At 40.6% G+C, this 14,058-nt stretch overlaps 1 long non-coding RNA gene across 1 annotated transcript; it reads left to right on the top strand.

Annotated features, from left to right (window-relative positions):
• Positions 1–13,089: 13,089 nt before the first annotated feature.
• LOC143576855 (uncharacterized) lies at positions 13,090–13,799 on the top strand. Its single transcript, XR_013143008.1, has 3 exons — positions 13,090–13,241; positions 13,422–13,579; positions 13,760–13,799. It is a non-coding gene; the product is annotated as an uncharacterized LOC143576855 (long non-coding RNA).
• Positions 13,800–14,058: the final 259 nt, after the last annotated feature.

Raw genomic sequence — 14,058 nt, 5'->3', positions numbered from 1 at the left:
AAAACACAAACCCTAATCTTGTATGTATGGTGTGATTGATATGCATGGATAGTAGTTATAGTGTCTAGAGGGTTATATGGATGCATAATAGTTCATAGATTGTTATTTTGTTGAGTTTTGATGTGAACAGATTCTGGACAGAATGTATATACGATGTTTAACTGACTGTAACGAAGTGTAAACGTGAAAATTGATTGAGATTGTGGGTACTGCAGTAAACTAGGTTGAGTCTAGTTTCTATAAAGTATAAATTCGTAATTTTTGGATAAGTGGAAGTATACTTTTATGATTTTACAAAAACGTGATGCAAAGCTGAGCTGTTAGACCTGCTGTTAGGTTATATTGTAAATTCTATATCTCATGAACTACGAGGCCAATTGGGTTGGTTCCACTTCTGGAAGTTGACTCACTGAGTTAGGAACCAAACCCAAGTGGTCTTGCATTTATTGGATTTTTCGTTTACCGGGAATTACAAATAACATTCTGTTGTGCATGAATCTGACTGATATGAGTTTACTGTAGTGTTTTGATCATTATGAGAAATCTATATGGAATAAAAATAATATAAAATATGTTCTGGAAACCTAAGACATGTATGTTTCAGTGGTGATTTTTGGTGAATTAATTGAGATGATATGATCGGTGAAATAGTACAATCTTTCAAGTAGAAATTCTGTCACAATGAAACTAGCTGCTGAGTTGTGTAGGAATGCATGAAATATGATAGTTTTTATATAATTGTTGTATTTTGACCAAAATACCCTTGCGGGGAATAGTTGCTAGTTTGATTGCCATGAATTGACCAAATTGCCCTTATGGGGAATAATGGTTAGTTAGTCTTTGTTTGTTGACCAAAATGCCCTTACGGGAATAATTGCTTGTAAGTACGTTATTAATACATGACACGAAAGTAATTGCTCACTCGTGTATCGTATCACAATTGTACTTGTTTAAATCACACACGGTTCACAAACGAAACACGAAACATGATACGTGCATAGGTATTATGTGCCGAGTCTAGAGACTCGTTAAACGTTCCGATACTTAGAAAATCTCTTTGTTATTTTAGAACGCTAGAGAGTTTTCTACGACGCGCATCACTCGGTGATCTAATTTGGAATATTCTTCGCAAACAGTGAGTTCACTTACCCCGCTCTTTGAACTGTTTTCAAACGTTTTTCACTTGGGGGAGATAACATACTCCGATAAACGCATTTTTGAGATAAACACATATTTAAGATTTTGTTATAAATTATATATATCACTTGTAGAGGCTAAGCGGCACGTAACCCTTGAAGTCCCACGCATCGAACCGGTTAATATTTGGAATAGCGAGTCACTGTTGAGTAGTACTACTGGGTTTGACAAACCCCACCCGACGCTAAGCTCAACTGGAGGTTGAGTGGGTGTAATTTTGGCTAACACTTACCATGGTCTGGGTTGACCTGGTGACGGGCACTTGATAAACAGTCAGCTTCGGTCTCGAACCACTTAGTAATACTTGTTGTATAGATTAGCTACCTATCGATATATAATTTGACATAACATTATCTGGTAACACTTAAACGCTGTAACGTGGTTACACACTTAAACGCTGTAACGTGGTTACACACTTAAACGCCGTAACGTGGTTACGCAAAACATTTAAACGCCGTAACGTGGTTACGCAAAACTTTTAAACGCCGTAACGTGGTTACGCAAAACACTTAACGAAAACGCTGAACTCAAACGCTAAACGATTTATCTTATATAACTTGTGAACTCACCAACCTCGTGTTGACCCCTTTTAGTATGTTATTCTCAGGTAGCCGAGGCGGGCGCGCGGTTTAGGAGCATGCATTAATTGTTAAACATCTTACTCTGCAAACTTAATTTTAACATTTACATTTGGTTTTAAGTCGTCCTGCGTGACGCAACTTTTGAATTAAGGTTTTACGCTTCCGCACTTATTTTTCATTTAAACGTTTTCTTGGGTTTGGTTATAACTAATGATTCCGATCCTGCCAGTTCACACCCTCTGACGGTAAAACTCCGTTAGTGGATTTTGAGGGTGTGACAGATTGGTATCAGAGCCATTGGTTATAGCGAACTAGAAGCTGCATGCATACTAGACTATAACCGCGACGACCCATTAGTTATAATGATACGCACTGCATAGGTTTGTGTAGTCTTGAAATCTTATTTCCTTATCTCCTTCACTCATACGCGCGCATATACCCGGCTTACCTGTAGGAATGTCGACGCCACCCTCATCATCATCCGATTCGATGATGCATGCTCACGGGAAGGAACCGCAGTTACCTACTGCCTCGCCACCCCGTGTAGTCCCGGAACTCGAAGCTCCTGCACCAAAGAGGTACCGCCTATCCGGAGGCTTGTATGACAACAACGTTAGCTGGGAATGGTACCCCAACATGATCAGACGTATGGTCTACCGTGAACAAGTTCCCCCATTGCCTCACCCGAACCACCCTGCTTACCCTAACACTCTACCACCTATAACCGAACCTGTAGAGCGAGTTCTCGCAGCTGTCGTTTCTTGTTTGGAGTGTGATGTGGGTTACATGCGCTACACTAGAGAAAATGTTGCCAGACTGTTTAAAGATGGAACCGAGACTCAGGAGGAGATTGCCCGCATGGCAGCGGCAATGAAAGAAATGCAATAGAGACTAGTGAGCAACAAACCAAGGTTATGATGAAGATGCAAGCCGAGATGATAGACTTGCAAGAGCAACTCCAAGAAGCAAGGACCCGAACCGAAATAGCCTTAGAACGTTGCGATATCCTACAAATGCAGATTGCTCAGAACGCAGCCGACCCTGAGGCAGAGCCTGAGGCCGAGCCTGGGGCAGAGCCTGAAGTAGAACCTGAAGAAGATCCCGAAGAGGAGCCTGATGTAGAACCTGAAGAAGATCCCGAAGAGGAGCCTGAGGAGGATCCCGAGGAAGATCCCTAAGAGGAGCCCGAGGAGGAACCTGAAGAAGAACCGGAGGAGGAACCAGCTGAGGAGGAGGCACATTCAGAGGTGTCCTCAGATGACGACATCTAGTGTGGATGACACTTAGATGGAGGGGTTGTCTCCATCCGAACTATTATTTTTCTATAATTTTAAGGATTGATTGGAAATACTTTGTAGCGAATACAATGGTTTTAATCATGAATTTTTAATTAGACTAATAAGTGGCAGTGATGTGTCCGCGGATGGTGGATCCGCCGAGCAAGAGAATAGAGATGTACATTGATGGGTTAGCACCACAGATTCAGGGTATGGTGACGTCTTCCAGACCAGCCACGATCCAACAAGCGATCCGTTTGGCTCACAAACTGACGGATCAGGCTGTGACCCAGGGTGCGTTACCACCGAGGGGTTCGACTGTTAAAGCCCGTGACAACCCGAGTAATGACCACGTCAGCAACAGTAACAACAACAGCAACCCGAACAGCGGGAAGAGAAAGTTCGACAACACCAGATCTTCATCCTCGAACCTCCCACCGCAACAACACTACCGTAAACCCGAGTTCACCCGGAGCTTTAACACTCAGAATCACAACAACAACAACTCCAACAACAACGGTAGCGGGCAGGTTTCGAGCGGATATGCTGGGAAGTATCCAAAGTGCAACAGGTGCAACTATCATCATGTTGGCCAGTGTGACCGTGTCAAGTGTCAAAGATGCGGAAAGATAGGTCACCAAGCGAAAGAATGTAGAGGAGACCTTGCGGCAAAGGGTGCTCCTAAGCAACCGATGACGACTAAGGGATGTTTTGAATGTGGACAGGAAGGTCATTTCCGGAAGGATTGCCCCAAGCTGAAACATAATGACAACAATGGGGGCAATGGAAGTGGCAGTAACGGTGGAGGAAATGGCAAAGGAAGAGCGTTTGTGATTGGATCGGGTCAAGCCCGCAATGATCCGCATGTGGTGTCCGGTAAGTTCCCTGTAAACGATTATTTTGCTTCTATTTTGTTTGACACTGGAGCTGATAGGAGTTTTGTGTCGAAAGCCTTTAGCCAACTTTTAGACCTTACTCCAACCCCGTTAGACGCTAAGTTTCCTGTTGAATTAGCTAATGGTAAAGCTGTAGTAACAACTCATATACTTGCGGGATGTAAGTTGAAACTGTCAGGTCATGTTTTTGACATCGACCTTATTCCTTTTACGCTTAGTAGTTTCGATGTCGTTGTCGGCATGGACTGGTTATCCGAGAACCGAGCGGAGATTATATGCCATGATAAAATAGTCCATATTACCACCCCTTCCGGCGAGATCATTTCGGTCCGAGGCGAGAGAAGCGGCATGACCAACAGCATCATCACCCTTATGAAAGCACAGAAGTATCTACGAAAGGGTCATCCGGCAATTTTGGCGCAGATTGTTGAGAAACCCGCGGAGGAGAAACGAATTGAAGACATACCGGTTGTGCGAGACTTTCCGGAAGTTTTCCCGGAGGATTTGCCCGGACTCCCTCCTATTCGTCAAGTCGAATTCCAAATCGAGTTGACACCCGGTGCAGCACCCATAGCACGAGCCCCGTATCGGCTCGCACCGGCGGAACTTCAGGAGTTGTCCACCCAGTTGCAAGATTTGTTGGATAAAGGTTTTATCCGACCTAGCTCATCGCCATGGGGAGCCCCTGTCTTGTTTGTCCGAAAGAAAGACGGGACTTTCCGAATGTGCATCGACTACCGGGAATTGAACAAGGTGACGGTCAAGAACCGTTATCCTTTACCCCGAATTGATGATTTATTTGACCAGCTTCAGGGATCGAGTTACTACTCGAAGATCGATCTACGATCCGGTTACCACCAGTTGAGAGTGCGCGAAGAAGATATTTCAAAGACGGCTTTCAGAACACGGTATGGTCACTACGAGTTCTCGGTTATGCCTTTTGGCCTAACCAACGCGCCAGCCGTATTTATGGATCTCATGAATCGAGTATGCAAGGCGTACCTCGACAAGTTCGTGATTGTTTTCATCGATGATATTCTTGTCTACTCCAAGAACGAGACTGACCACGAAGAGCACTTAAGGATAATTCTGGAACTACTGAAGAAGGAACAACTGTATGCTAAAGTCTCGAAATGTGAATTTTGGCTTCGCGAGGTTCACTTTTTAGGACATGTGATCAACGAGAATGGTATCCATGTCGATCCCGGTAAGGTAGAGGCCATCAAAAACTGGGAAGCACCTAAGACTCCGACTGAAGTGCGACAATTCCTAGGACTGGCCGGCTACTATCGGTGTTTCATCGAGGGATTTTCAAAGATTGCTCAACCCCTCACCGCTTTGACTCACAAGGGCACTAAGTACAACTGGGGTGACGCGCAAGAATCCGCTTTCCAACTGTTGAAAACCAAGCTTTGTAGCGCCCCTATTTTAGCCCTCCCCGAGGGAACAGAAAATTTTGAGGTACACTGTGACGCATCTATACAAGGTCTCGGTTGTGTGCTGATGCAACTCGAGAAGGTTATAGCCTACGCCTCTAGACAACTACGGGTTCACGAGAAGAACTACACGACCCATGATTTGGAACTCGGAGCTGTGGTGTTTGCTCTTAAGATATGGAGGCATTACTTGTACGGTACCAAGTTTACCATTTACACCGACCACAAGAGTCTCCAACATATCTACGATCAGAAGGAGCTGAACATGCGACAGCGTCGTTGGGTCGAGCTGCTCAAAGATTATGATTGTGCCATCAAGTACCACCCGGGCAAGGCCAATGTGGTGGCCGACGCCCTCAGCAGAAAAGAAACAGATAAACCCAGACGAGTAAGAGCATTGCAACTTACGATTCATGCCAGCTTACCCGATCAGATTCGCGATGCGCAACTGGAAGCTTGGAAAGATGAAAATCTTCCATCGGAACTCATGCGGGGCATGAACAAGCAACTTGAAACCAGATCGGACGGGGTCCGATATTTTGAGAACCGGATTTGGGTCCCACGATACGGAGAGTTGAGAACTCTAGTGATGGACGAAGCTCACAAGTCCCGATATTCTATCCACCCTGGCTCAGATAAAATGTATCATGATTTAAAGGCACTTTACTGGTGGCCGAACATGAAAGCCGACATTGCCACCTACGTGAGCAAATGCTTGACTTGTGCCAGAGTCAAGATTGAATACCAGAAACCATCTGGTCTACTGCAACAACCGGAACTCCCAATGTGGAAATGGGAGCACATCTCAATGGATTTTATTACGGGTTTGCCTAAGACACCGACGGGATGCGATACCATCTGGGTGATCGTTAACCGGTTGACTAAATCGGCGCACTTCCTAGCGATTAAGGAAACAGACAAAATGGAAAGACTGACTCGTGTCTACATGAAGGAAGTAGTGTCGAGACACGGAGGCCTGTCTCGATCATTTCCGATCGAGATTCTCGTTTTACCTCACACTTTTGGAAGTCGCTGCAAAGCGCACTGGGCACACGTCTCGATATGAGTACCGCATACCATCCTCAGACGGATGGGCAAAGTGAACGGACTATTCAGACCCTGGAGGATATGTTGCGTGCATGCGTCTTAGATTTCGGAAAAAGTTGGGAACCCCACTTACCCTTGGTAGAGTTTTCGTATAATAACAGCTACCACGCAAGTATTAAGGCAGCGCCGTTTGAAGCGCTGTACGGACGGAAGTGTCGATCACCACTCTGCTGGGCAGAGGTGGGTGATAGCCAAATCACTGGTCCGGAACTGGTACTCGAAACCTCGGAAAAGATTGTTCAAATCCGAAACCGCATGGCAGCAGCACGAGATCGCCAAAAGAGTTACGCCGACAAGCGCCGAAAACCTCTCGAATTTCAAGTAAACGATCGGGTGTTACTCAAAGTCTCACCTTGGAAAGGTGTAGTTCGCTTTGGTAAGCGAAACAAACTCAACCCACGGTATGTTGGTCCGTACCGGATATCTGAGCGCATTGGTCCGGTGGCGTACCGACTGGACCTACCAACAGAACTCAGTGGCGTACACGATGTATTCCACGTTTCAAATTTGAAGAAATGCCTATCTGATGAAACCCAAGTAGTCCCTTTGGAGGAACTACAAGTCGATGAACAGTTACGGTTCATTGAGGAACCAGTTGAGGTTTTGGATTGGGAAACCAAAACGCTCAAACACAGCAAAATTCCAATCGTTAAAGTTCGTTGGAACTCGAGACGTGGACCGGAGTTCACGTGGGAACGCGAGGATCAAATGATGAAAAAGTATCCCCACCTTTTTGAAGGGCTAACCAAACACCGAAAACCGCGAAACCCGGCAAACCGTCAAACATCACCGGAGGTATGAATTAAATTTCGGGACGAAATTTCTTTTTACTAGGGGATGATATGACAAACTGAAATTTTTCTTCTTACTCTTTCAGACTCTCATCACGACTTGACTCAAATTTTCGGGACGAAAATTCTTTAACAAGGGAATGATGTGACAATCGTCAATTCCAGGTTAACTCCGTTAACTCAACTCCGTCAATTCAAACTTTAAGATCGTTGAATCTATAACGCACACTTCATTACATTTAAACTAGGGTTTAAATGACGCTTAACACTCACTACATGGGTAGTCTTTCGGGATTTGCACCGAAACGCAAACGAGTTGACGCAAACGATTGATAAATAAACGACAAACGTAAAAACAATAATTATATGATTATTATGTGTTAGGATTATGTGCTATGTGATAATACTATGGTCATGTTAACTTATTGTCCAAGTATGATGGAATGTTCTAGAAAAACAACACTTGAAAGTAGAAGGACTAGAGTGTAACTTGTTTGCTTATAAATATATCCTAAACTAAACCCTAACCTATTATTATTATTCCTTCCAAATCCCGATCGGAGCTCTCACCTCCCCTCTCCAAGGCTGCCGTCACTTTCATACACACATACAAACCCTAATCAAGTGTTTAATCCAAGAACTAGGTGCTAGGAAGGTATAATTGATCATCCTTTACCTTCTTGTTGTTTAATTTTGATGTTTAATGGGTTAATTAAGAACCCTAGGCAGCCGATTTTGATAAGTATGTATGAGTTAACATGATGGTTGTTGAATTCATGATGATTGATAAACTAGATTGATATTGATACATGATTGATTGTTGTTCTTGATTTGAATTAAAACACAAACCCTAATCTTGTATGTATGGTGTGATTGATATGCATGGATAGTAGTTATAGTGTCTAGAGGGTTATATGGATGCATAATAGTTCATAGATTGTTATTTTGTTGAGTTTTGATGTGAACAGATTCTGGACAGAATGTATATACGATGTTTAACTGACTGTAACGAAGTGTAAACGTGAAAATTGATTGAGATTGTGGGTACTGCAGTAAACTAGGTTGAGTCTAGTTTCTATAAAGTATAAATTCGTAATTTTTGGATAAGTGGAAGTATACTTTTATGATTTTACAAAAACGTGATGCAAAGCTGAGCTGTTAGACCTGCTGTTAGGTTATATTGTAAATTCTATATCTCATGAACTACGAGGCCAATTGGGTTGGTTCCACTTCTGGAAGTTGACTCACTGAGTTAGGAACCAAACCCAAGTGGTCTTGCATTTATTGGATTTTTCGTTTACCGGGAATTGCAAATAACATTCTGTTGTGCATGAATCTGACTGATATGAGTTTACTGTAGTGTTTTGATCATTATGAGAAATCTATATGGAATAAAAATAATATAAAATATGTTCTGGAAACCTAAGACATGTATGTTTCAGTGGTGATTTTTGGTGAATTAATTGAGATGATATGATCGGTGAAATAGTACAATCTTTCAAGTAGAAATTCTGTCACAATGAAACTAGCTGCTGAGTTGTGTAGGAATGCATGAAATATGATAGTTTTTATATAATTGTTGTATTTTGACCAAAATACCCTTGCGGGGAATAGTTGCTAGTTTGATTGCCATGAATTGACCAAATTGCCCTTATGGGGAATAATGGTTAGTTAGTCTTTGTTTGTTGACCAAAATGCCCTTACGGGAATAATTGCTTGTAAGTACGTTATTAATACATGACACGAAAGTAATTGCTCACTCGTGTATCGTATCACAATTGTACTTGTTTAAATCACACACGGTTCACAAACGAAACACGAAACATGATACGTGCATAGGTATTATGTGCCGAGTCTAGAGACTCGTTAAACGTTCCGATACTTAGAAAATCTCTTTGTTATTTTAGAACGCTAGAGAGTTTTCTACGACGCGCATCACTCGGTGATCTAATTTGGAATATTCTTCGCAAACAGTGAGTTCACTTACCCCGCTCTTTGAACTGTTTTCAAACGTTTTTCACTTGGGGGAGATAACATACTCCGATAAACGCATTTTTGAGATAAACACATATTTAAGATTTTGTTATAAATTATATATATCACTTGTAGAGGCTAAGCGGCACGTAACCCTTGAAGTCCCACGCATCGAACCGGTTAATATTTGGAATAGCGAGTCACTGTTGAGTAGTACTACTGGGTTTGACAAACCCCACCCGACGCTAAGCTCAACTGGAGGTTGAGTGGGTGTAATTTTGGCTAACACTTACCATGGTCTGGGTTGACCTGGTGACGGGCACTTGATAAACAGTCAGCTTCGGTCTCGAACCACTTAGTAATACTTGTTGTATAGATTAGCTACCTATCGATATATAATTTGACATAACATTATCTGGTAACACTTAAACGCTGTAACGTGGTTACACACTTAAACGCTGTAACGTGGTTACACACTTAAACGCCGTAACGTGGTTACGCAAAACATTTAAACGCCGTAACGTGGTTACGCAAAACTTTTAAACGCCGTAACGTGGTTACGCAAAACACTTAACGAAAACGCTGAACTCAAACGCTAAACGATTTATCTTATATAACTTGTGAACTCACCAACCTCGTGTTGACCCCTTTTAGTATGTTATTCTCAGGTAGCCGAGGCGGGCGCGCGGTTTAGGAGCATGCATTAATTGTTAAACATCTTACTCTGCAAACTTAATTTTAACATTTACATTTGGTTTTAAGTCGTCCTGCGTGACACAACTTTTGAATTAAGGTTTTACGCTTCCGCACTTATTTTTCATTTAAACGTTTTCTTGGGTTTGGTTATAACTAATGATTCCGATCCTGCCAGTTCACACCCTCTGACGGTAAAACTCCGTTAGTGGATTTTGAGGGTGTGACACGAAATGTCCATTTCTTCAACATCATCGGGATGAATTTGATCTAGTTCAGCAGTTACCACCAGTTGAACCAAGTCTCCGGCCAAAAAAGCATGATAACAATTCATAAATCCCGCCATTAAAGCAATATTCTCTTGAGTTTCATTGGGTATGGTGGGAATCTGGCTGAAATTATGACTAGGAAGAGTTTTACCAGAGTCAGTTGAGGACTGGCCAAACTTCGTGAAAAAAACTGGGGCTGGTTTAGGTGAGTTTGAAGATGATGATTGACCTAGGGTGGATGAGAACATTTGAAAGTTTCCTTGAGGTGGTTGTTGGGTAGACTTGAATAATGAGAAGCTATCTTGAGACATAAGAGCACTGTTGGAGGCAATGTTGTATCCAGCATCACTGTAAGAGCTAGCATGATTTATTGCCCGTTGTTTATCATCCATATCACAGGCTTTAATAGTGGCTATCATTTCAGTCATGCCCATTCTGTTGAGATCCTTTGTCTTTTTGATAACCGCAACGTGCATGTCCCAACTTTTTGGCAGAGAATTGACCAACTTATTGTTTATTTCCGAGGTTTGCAGATAAATTCCTGCATCTATCATTTCAATCACAAGAGATATGAATCTTTGAAGTTGAGATTCCAATGTCTCTCCCAAAACATGATTAAACATGTTAAACTTTTATCTTAGCAGATCTTGACGGCTTCTCTTCATGTCTTCATTTCACTCATAAACCTCTATTAGTGCAGCCCACAACTCTTTAGCAGACTGAAGTTCTCTAAACTGAAGGGCAATCTCAGGTGAGAGTGCCATGGTTAGAGTGGAGAGAGCTCTCTCATCTTCTTCAACTTTAGCAAAATCATCATCATCATATTGAACAACCGGTTTCACAAGAACCTCATTAGAATCATCCTTTTGATAGGTGATCCTTTGAGGTCCCCTTACAATACTTTTCCAGACTTTTGAATCTTTCATTTTGGCATAATGTTCAAAATGGAATTTCCACTCACTGAACCACTCGTGGGATAACAGACGGGGTATGCGAGTAGAAGTGCCCATGATGGAGTCAAGTTCTTGGTGAAGTGACGAGTTGGTTGAGTTGCACCCATTAGTTAATTGTGCCATTTCAAATTTAATACTGATTGTTTTTAGGTCAAATTAAGATTAAGTCCAAAGAGAACAAGCCCAAACCAACAGACTGGGCTGAGTATAATTTTGAATTTGAATTGACCGAGAACACTGGTGACTGAAAACTAGAGTTGTTGACCAATTCTTTGACCGAAAACTCAAGATTGACCGAGAACTGTGCTGGCCGAAAACTGATCTTGACTGAACACTGTGCTAGCCGAGAACTAAGAGCAGCCGTAAACCAAACTTAGCCGAAAACTACACTTAGCCTGGAGCTGATCTTGGCCGAAATCCCTAACCCTTCCCGATTTTGCTGTAACAAACTTCCGAGAACTAAGGAATTTAATTTGTTTCCAAATTAAATCCAATCCAGGGCCAAAAATAAGAATTCCTCTTCTCCAATTACACTCTCACCGGAATAACGAACACATCCAGCCAAAATTAAGATCTTGAATCTGTTGATATCACAATAACGAGCCTGAATTCGTCCAGGGCTCTGATACCAATTGTAAGTCCCGAATCTGGATCACTACAATATGATATCAACTAAACGAGTATTGGTGCGGAATACCAACACTCGGTGATTCAAGAACACGAGTAAGAACAGTAAAAGTAACACGGAATTGCTTCAAAACACACGTATATTATTGAATACGTCGGGTGCTTAAGCACTTACAATACTTGATAATAATAATGAGAATCAACAACCTTTAACCCTATACATTACATCTCTATATATATGAAAACAACCAACAGGCCGGCCCAACCAACCAGGAGCCCACCGAGAACACATAAGTGTTCTCGGTTTATATGTATATCCAAAACCCAAGCACAAACATTACTATATTAAGTACAAACCACAAAACTAGGCCCAAAAATAAACCTATTATTGTATCAAACAAATTCAACATCTTTTAAAAAGATATAAAAGAAATTAGTCTAATATAAACTTCCTTTGAAATCTAGTTTATACTTAAATTGTATACAAATTTAATTATAATTTCAACTTTTGTATTTAACATATAGCGTTAATAAATATGTTTCTTTCCTGAGCATTGCTTTATATAACCATGTTTGGCTAAAAACATATCCCTATTTTTTTATAAAACTCATTTGATGCGTACAGATCGCCATAGCGGTGGCAATTATGTAAATATTTTGAACTTACCTTTTTCACACAAAACCCATTTTCGTCGATATCAATATCCAAAAGAATCCACTCAAAACCCAAATAAAACTCAAAAACTATCATCAATCATCGATCAATATCAGACGAGTCATCCATCAATTTCACCTTTCAGACGCCGATTTCACTTAATAAGGATAGTGATGAAAGGTAATTTCAGACGAATCATCCATCAATTGCGTGTTCGTATAGCTAGGGTTTAGGCCAATAAAAAATTGAAGCAAATCTCTAATGTTTAATGCATTTTCTACACATTCAAACAGATTTGGATGCTAAAGGACCGGATTATAGAGAACGAGGAAGCAAAAAATACCATGATAGACCAACAGGTAATTACTCTATTTGTTTCTTTAATAACTTTTTCAAGTAGTGTAATTATCATCCTATAACCATCAAAACTAGTTATAGTGTAATTACATAGAGTAATTAGTGTTTTTTTGGTGTGCAACTTGTCTGTTTATAGCTTTTGGAATTTGGTGTTAGGCTGTAGTGTAATTATTTTCATGAATAGAGTAATATCCATAGTTGTTGTACTTGTTGTGTATATAGTGTATAGTATCCACAAGTAGAGTAAATATTAACATGTGTTCTAAATACCAGTTTTTGGTGTGCAACTTGTCTGTTTACGGCTTTTGGAATATGGTGTTAGGCTGTAGTGTAATTATTTTCATGAATAGAGTAATTTTCATAGTTGTTTGTAGTTGTTGTGCATATAGTGTATTTAGTATCCATAAGTAGAGTAATTATTAACATGTGTTCTAACTAGCAGTTTTTGGTGTGCAACTTGTCTGTTTATGGCTTTTGGAATATGGTTTTAGGTTGTAGTGTAATTATTTTCATGAATAGAGTAATTTTCATAGTTGTTTGTAGCTGTTGTGTATATAGTGTATTAAGTATCCATAAGTAGAGTAATTACTAACATGTGTTCTAACTAGCTGTTTTTGGTGTGCAACTTGTCTGTTTATGGCTTTTAGAATATGGTGTTAGGCTGTAGTGTAATTATTTTCATGAATAGAGTAATTTTCATAGTTGTTTGTAGTTGTTGTGTATATAATGTATTTAGTATCCATAAGTAAAGTAATTATTAACATGTGTTCTAACTAGCTGCTTTTCGTGTGCAACTTATCTGTTTATGGCTTTTGAAATATGGTGTTAGGCTGTAGTGTAATTATTTTCATGAATAGAGTAATTTTTATAGTTGTTTGTAGTTGTTGTGTATATAGTGTATTTAGTATCCATAAGTAGAGTAATTATTAACATGTGTTCTAATTAGCAGTTTTTTGTGTGCAACTTGTCTGTTTATGGCTTTTGGAATATGGTGTTAGGTTGTAGTGTAATTATTTTCATGAATATAGTAACTTTCATAGTTGTTTATAGTTGTTGTGTATATAGTGTATTTAGTATCCATAAGTAGAGTAATTACTAAAATGTGTTCTAACTATCTGTTTTTTGTGTTAATTAAATAGTGAAAAGGAGGAGGAGTGAAAGAATATCCGAGAAAATGGCTTGTAGGTTTTCCAATGATGAATCATCACCTGTTGTTTTAGGTGATGATGGAGAAGAAGCTACAGA

This window comes from Bidens hawaiensis, unplaced genomic scaffold (genome assembly GCF_021521415.1).
Source record: "Bidens hawaiensis isolate Kalapana, Puna unplaced genomic scaffold, B.hawaiensis_p1.1 tig00028321_1, whole genome shotgun sequence".
Lineage (NCBI taxonomy): Eukaryota > Viridiplantae > Streptophyta > Magnoliopsida > Asterales > Asteraceae > Bidens > Bidens hawaiensis.
The sequence above is the reverse complement of the archived record's forward strand: the minus strand, read 5'-3'. Positions and strand labels throughout refer to the sequence as shown.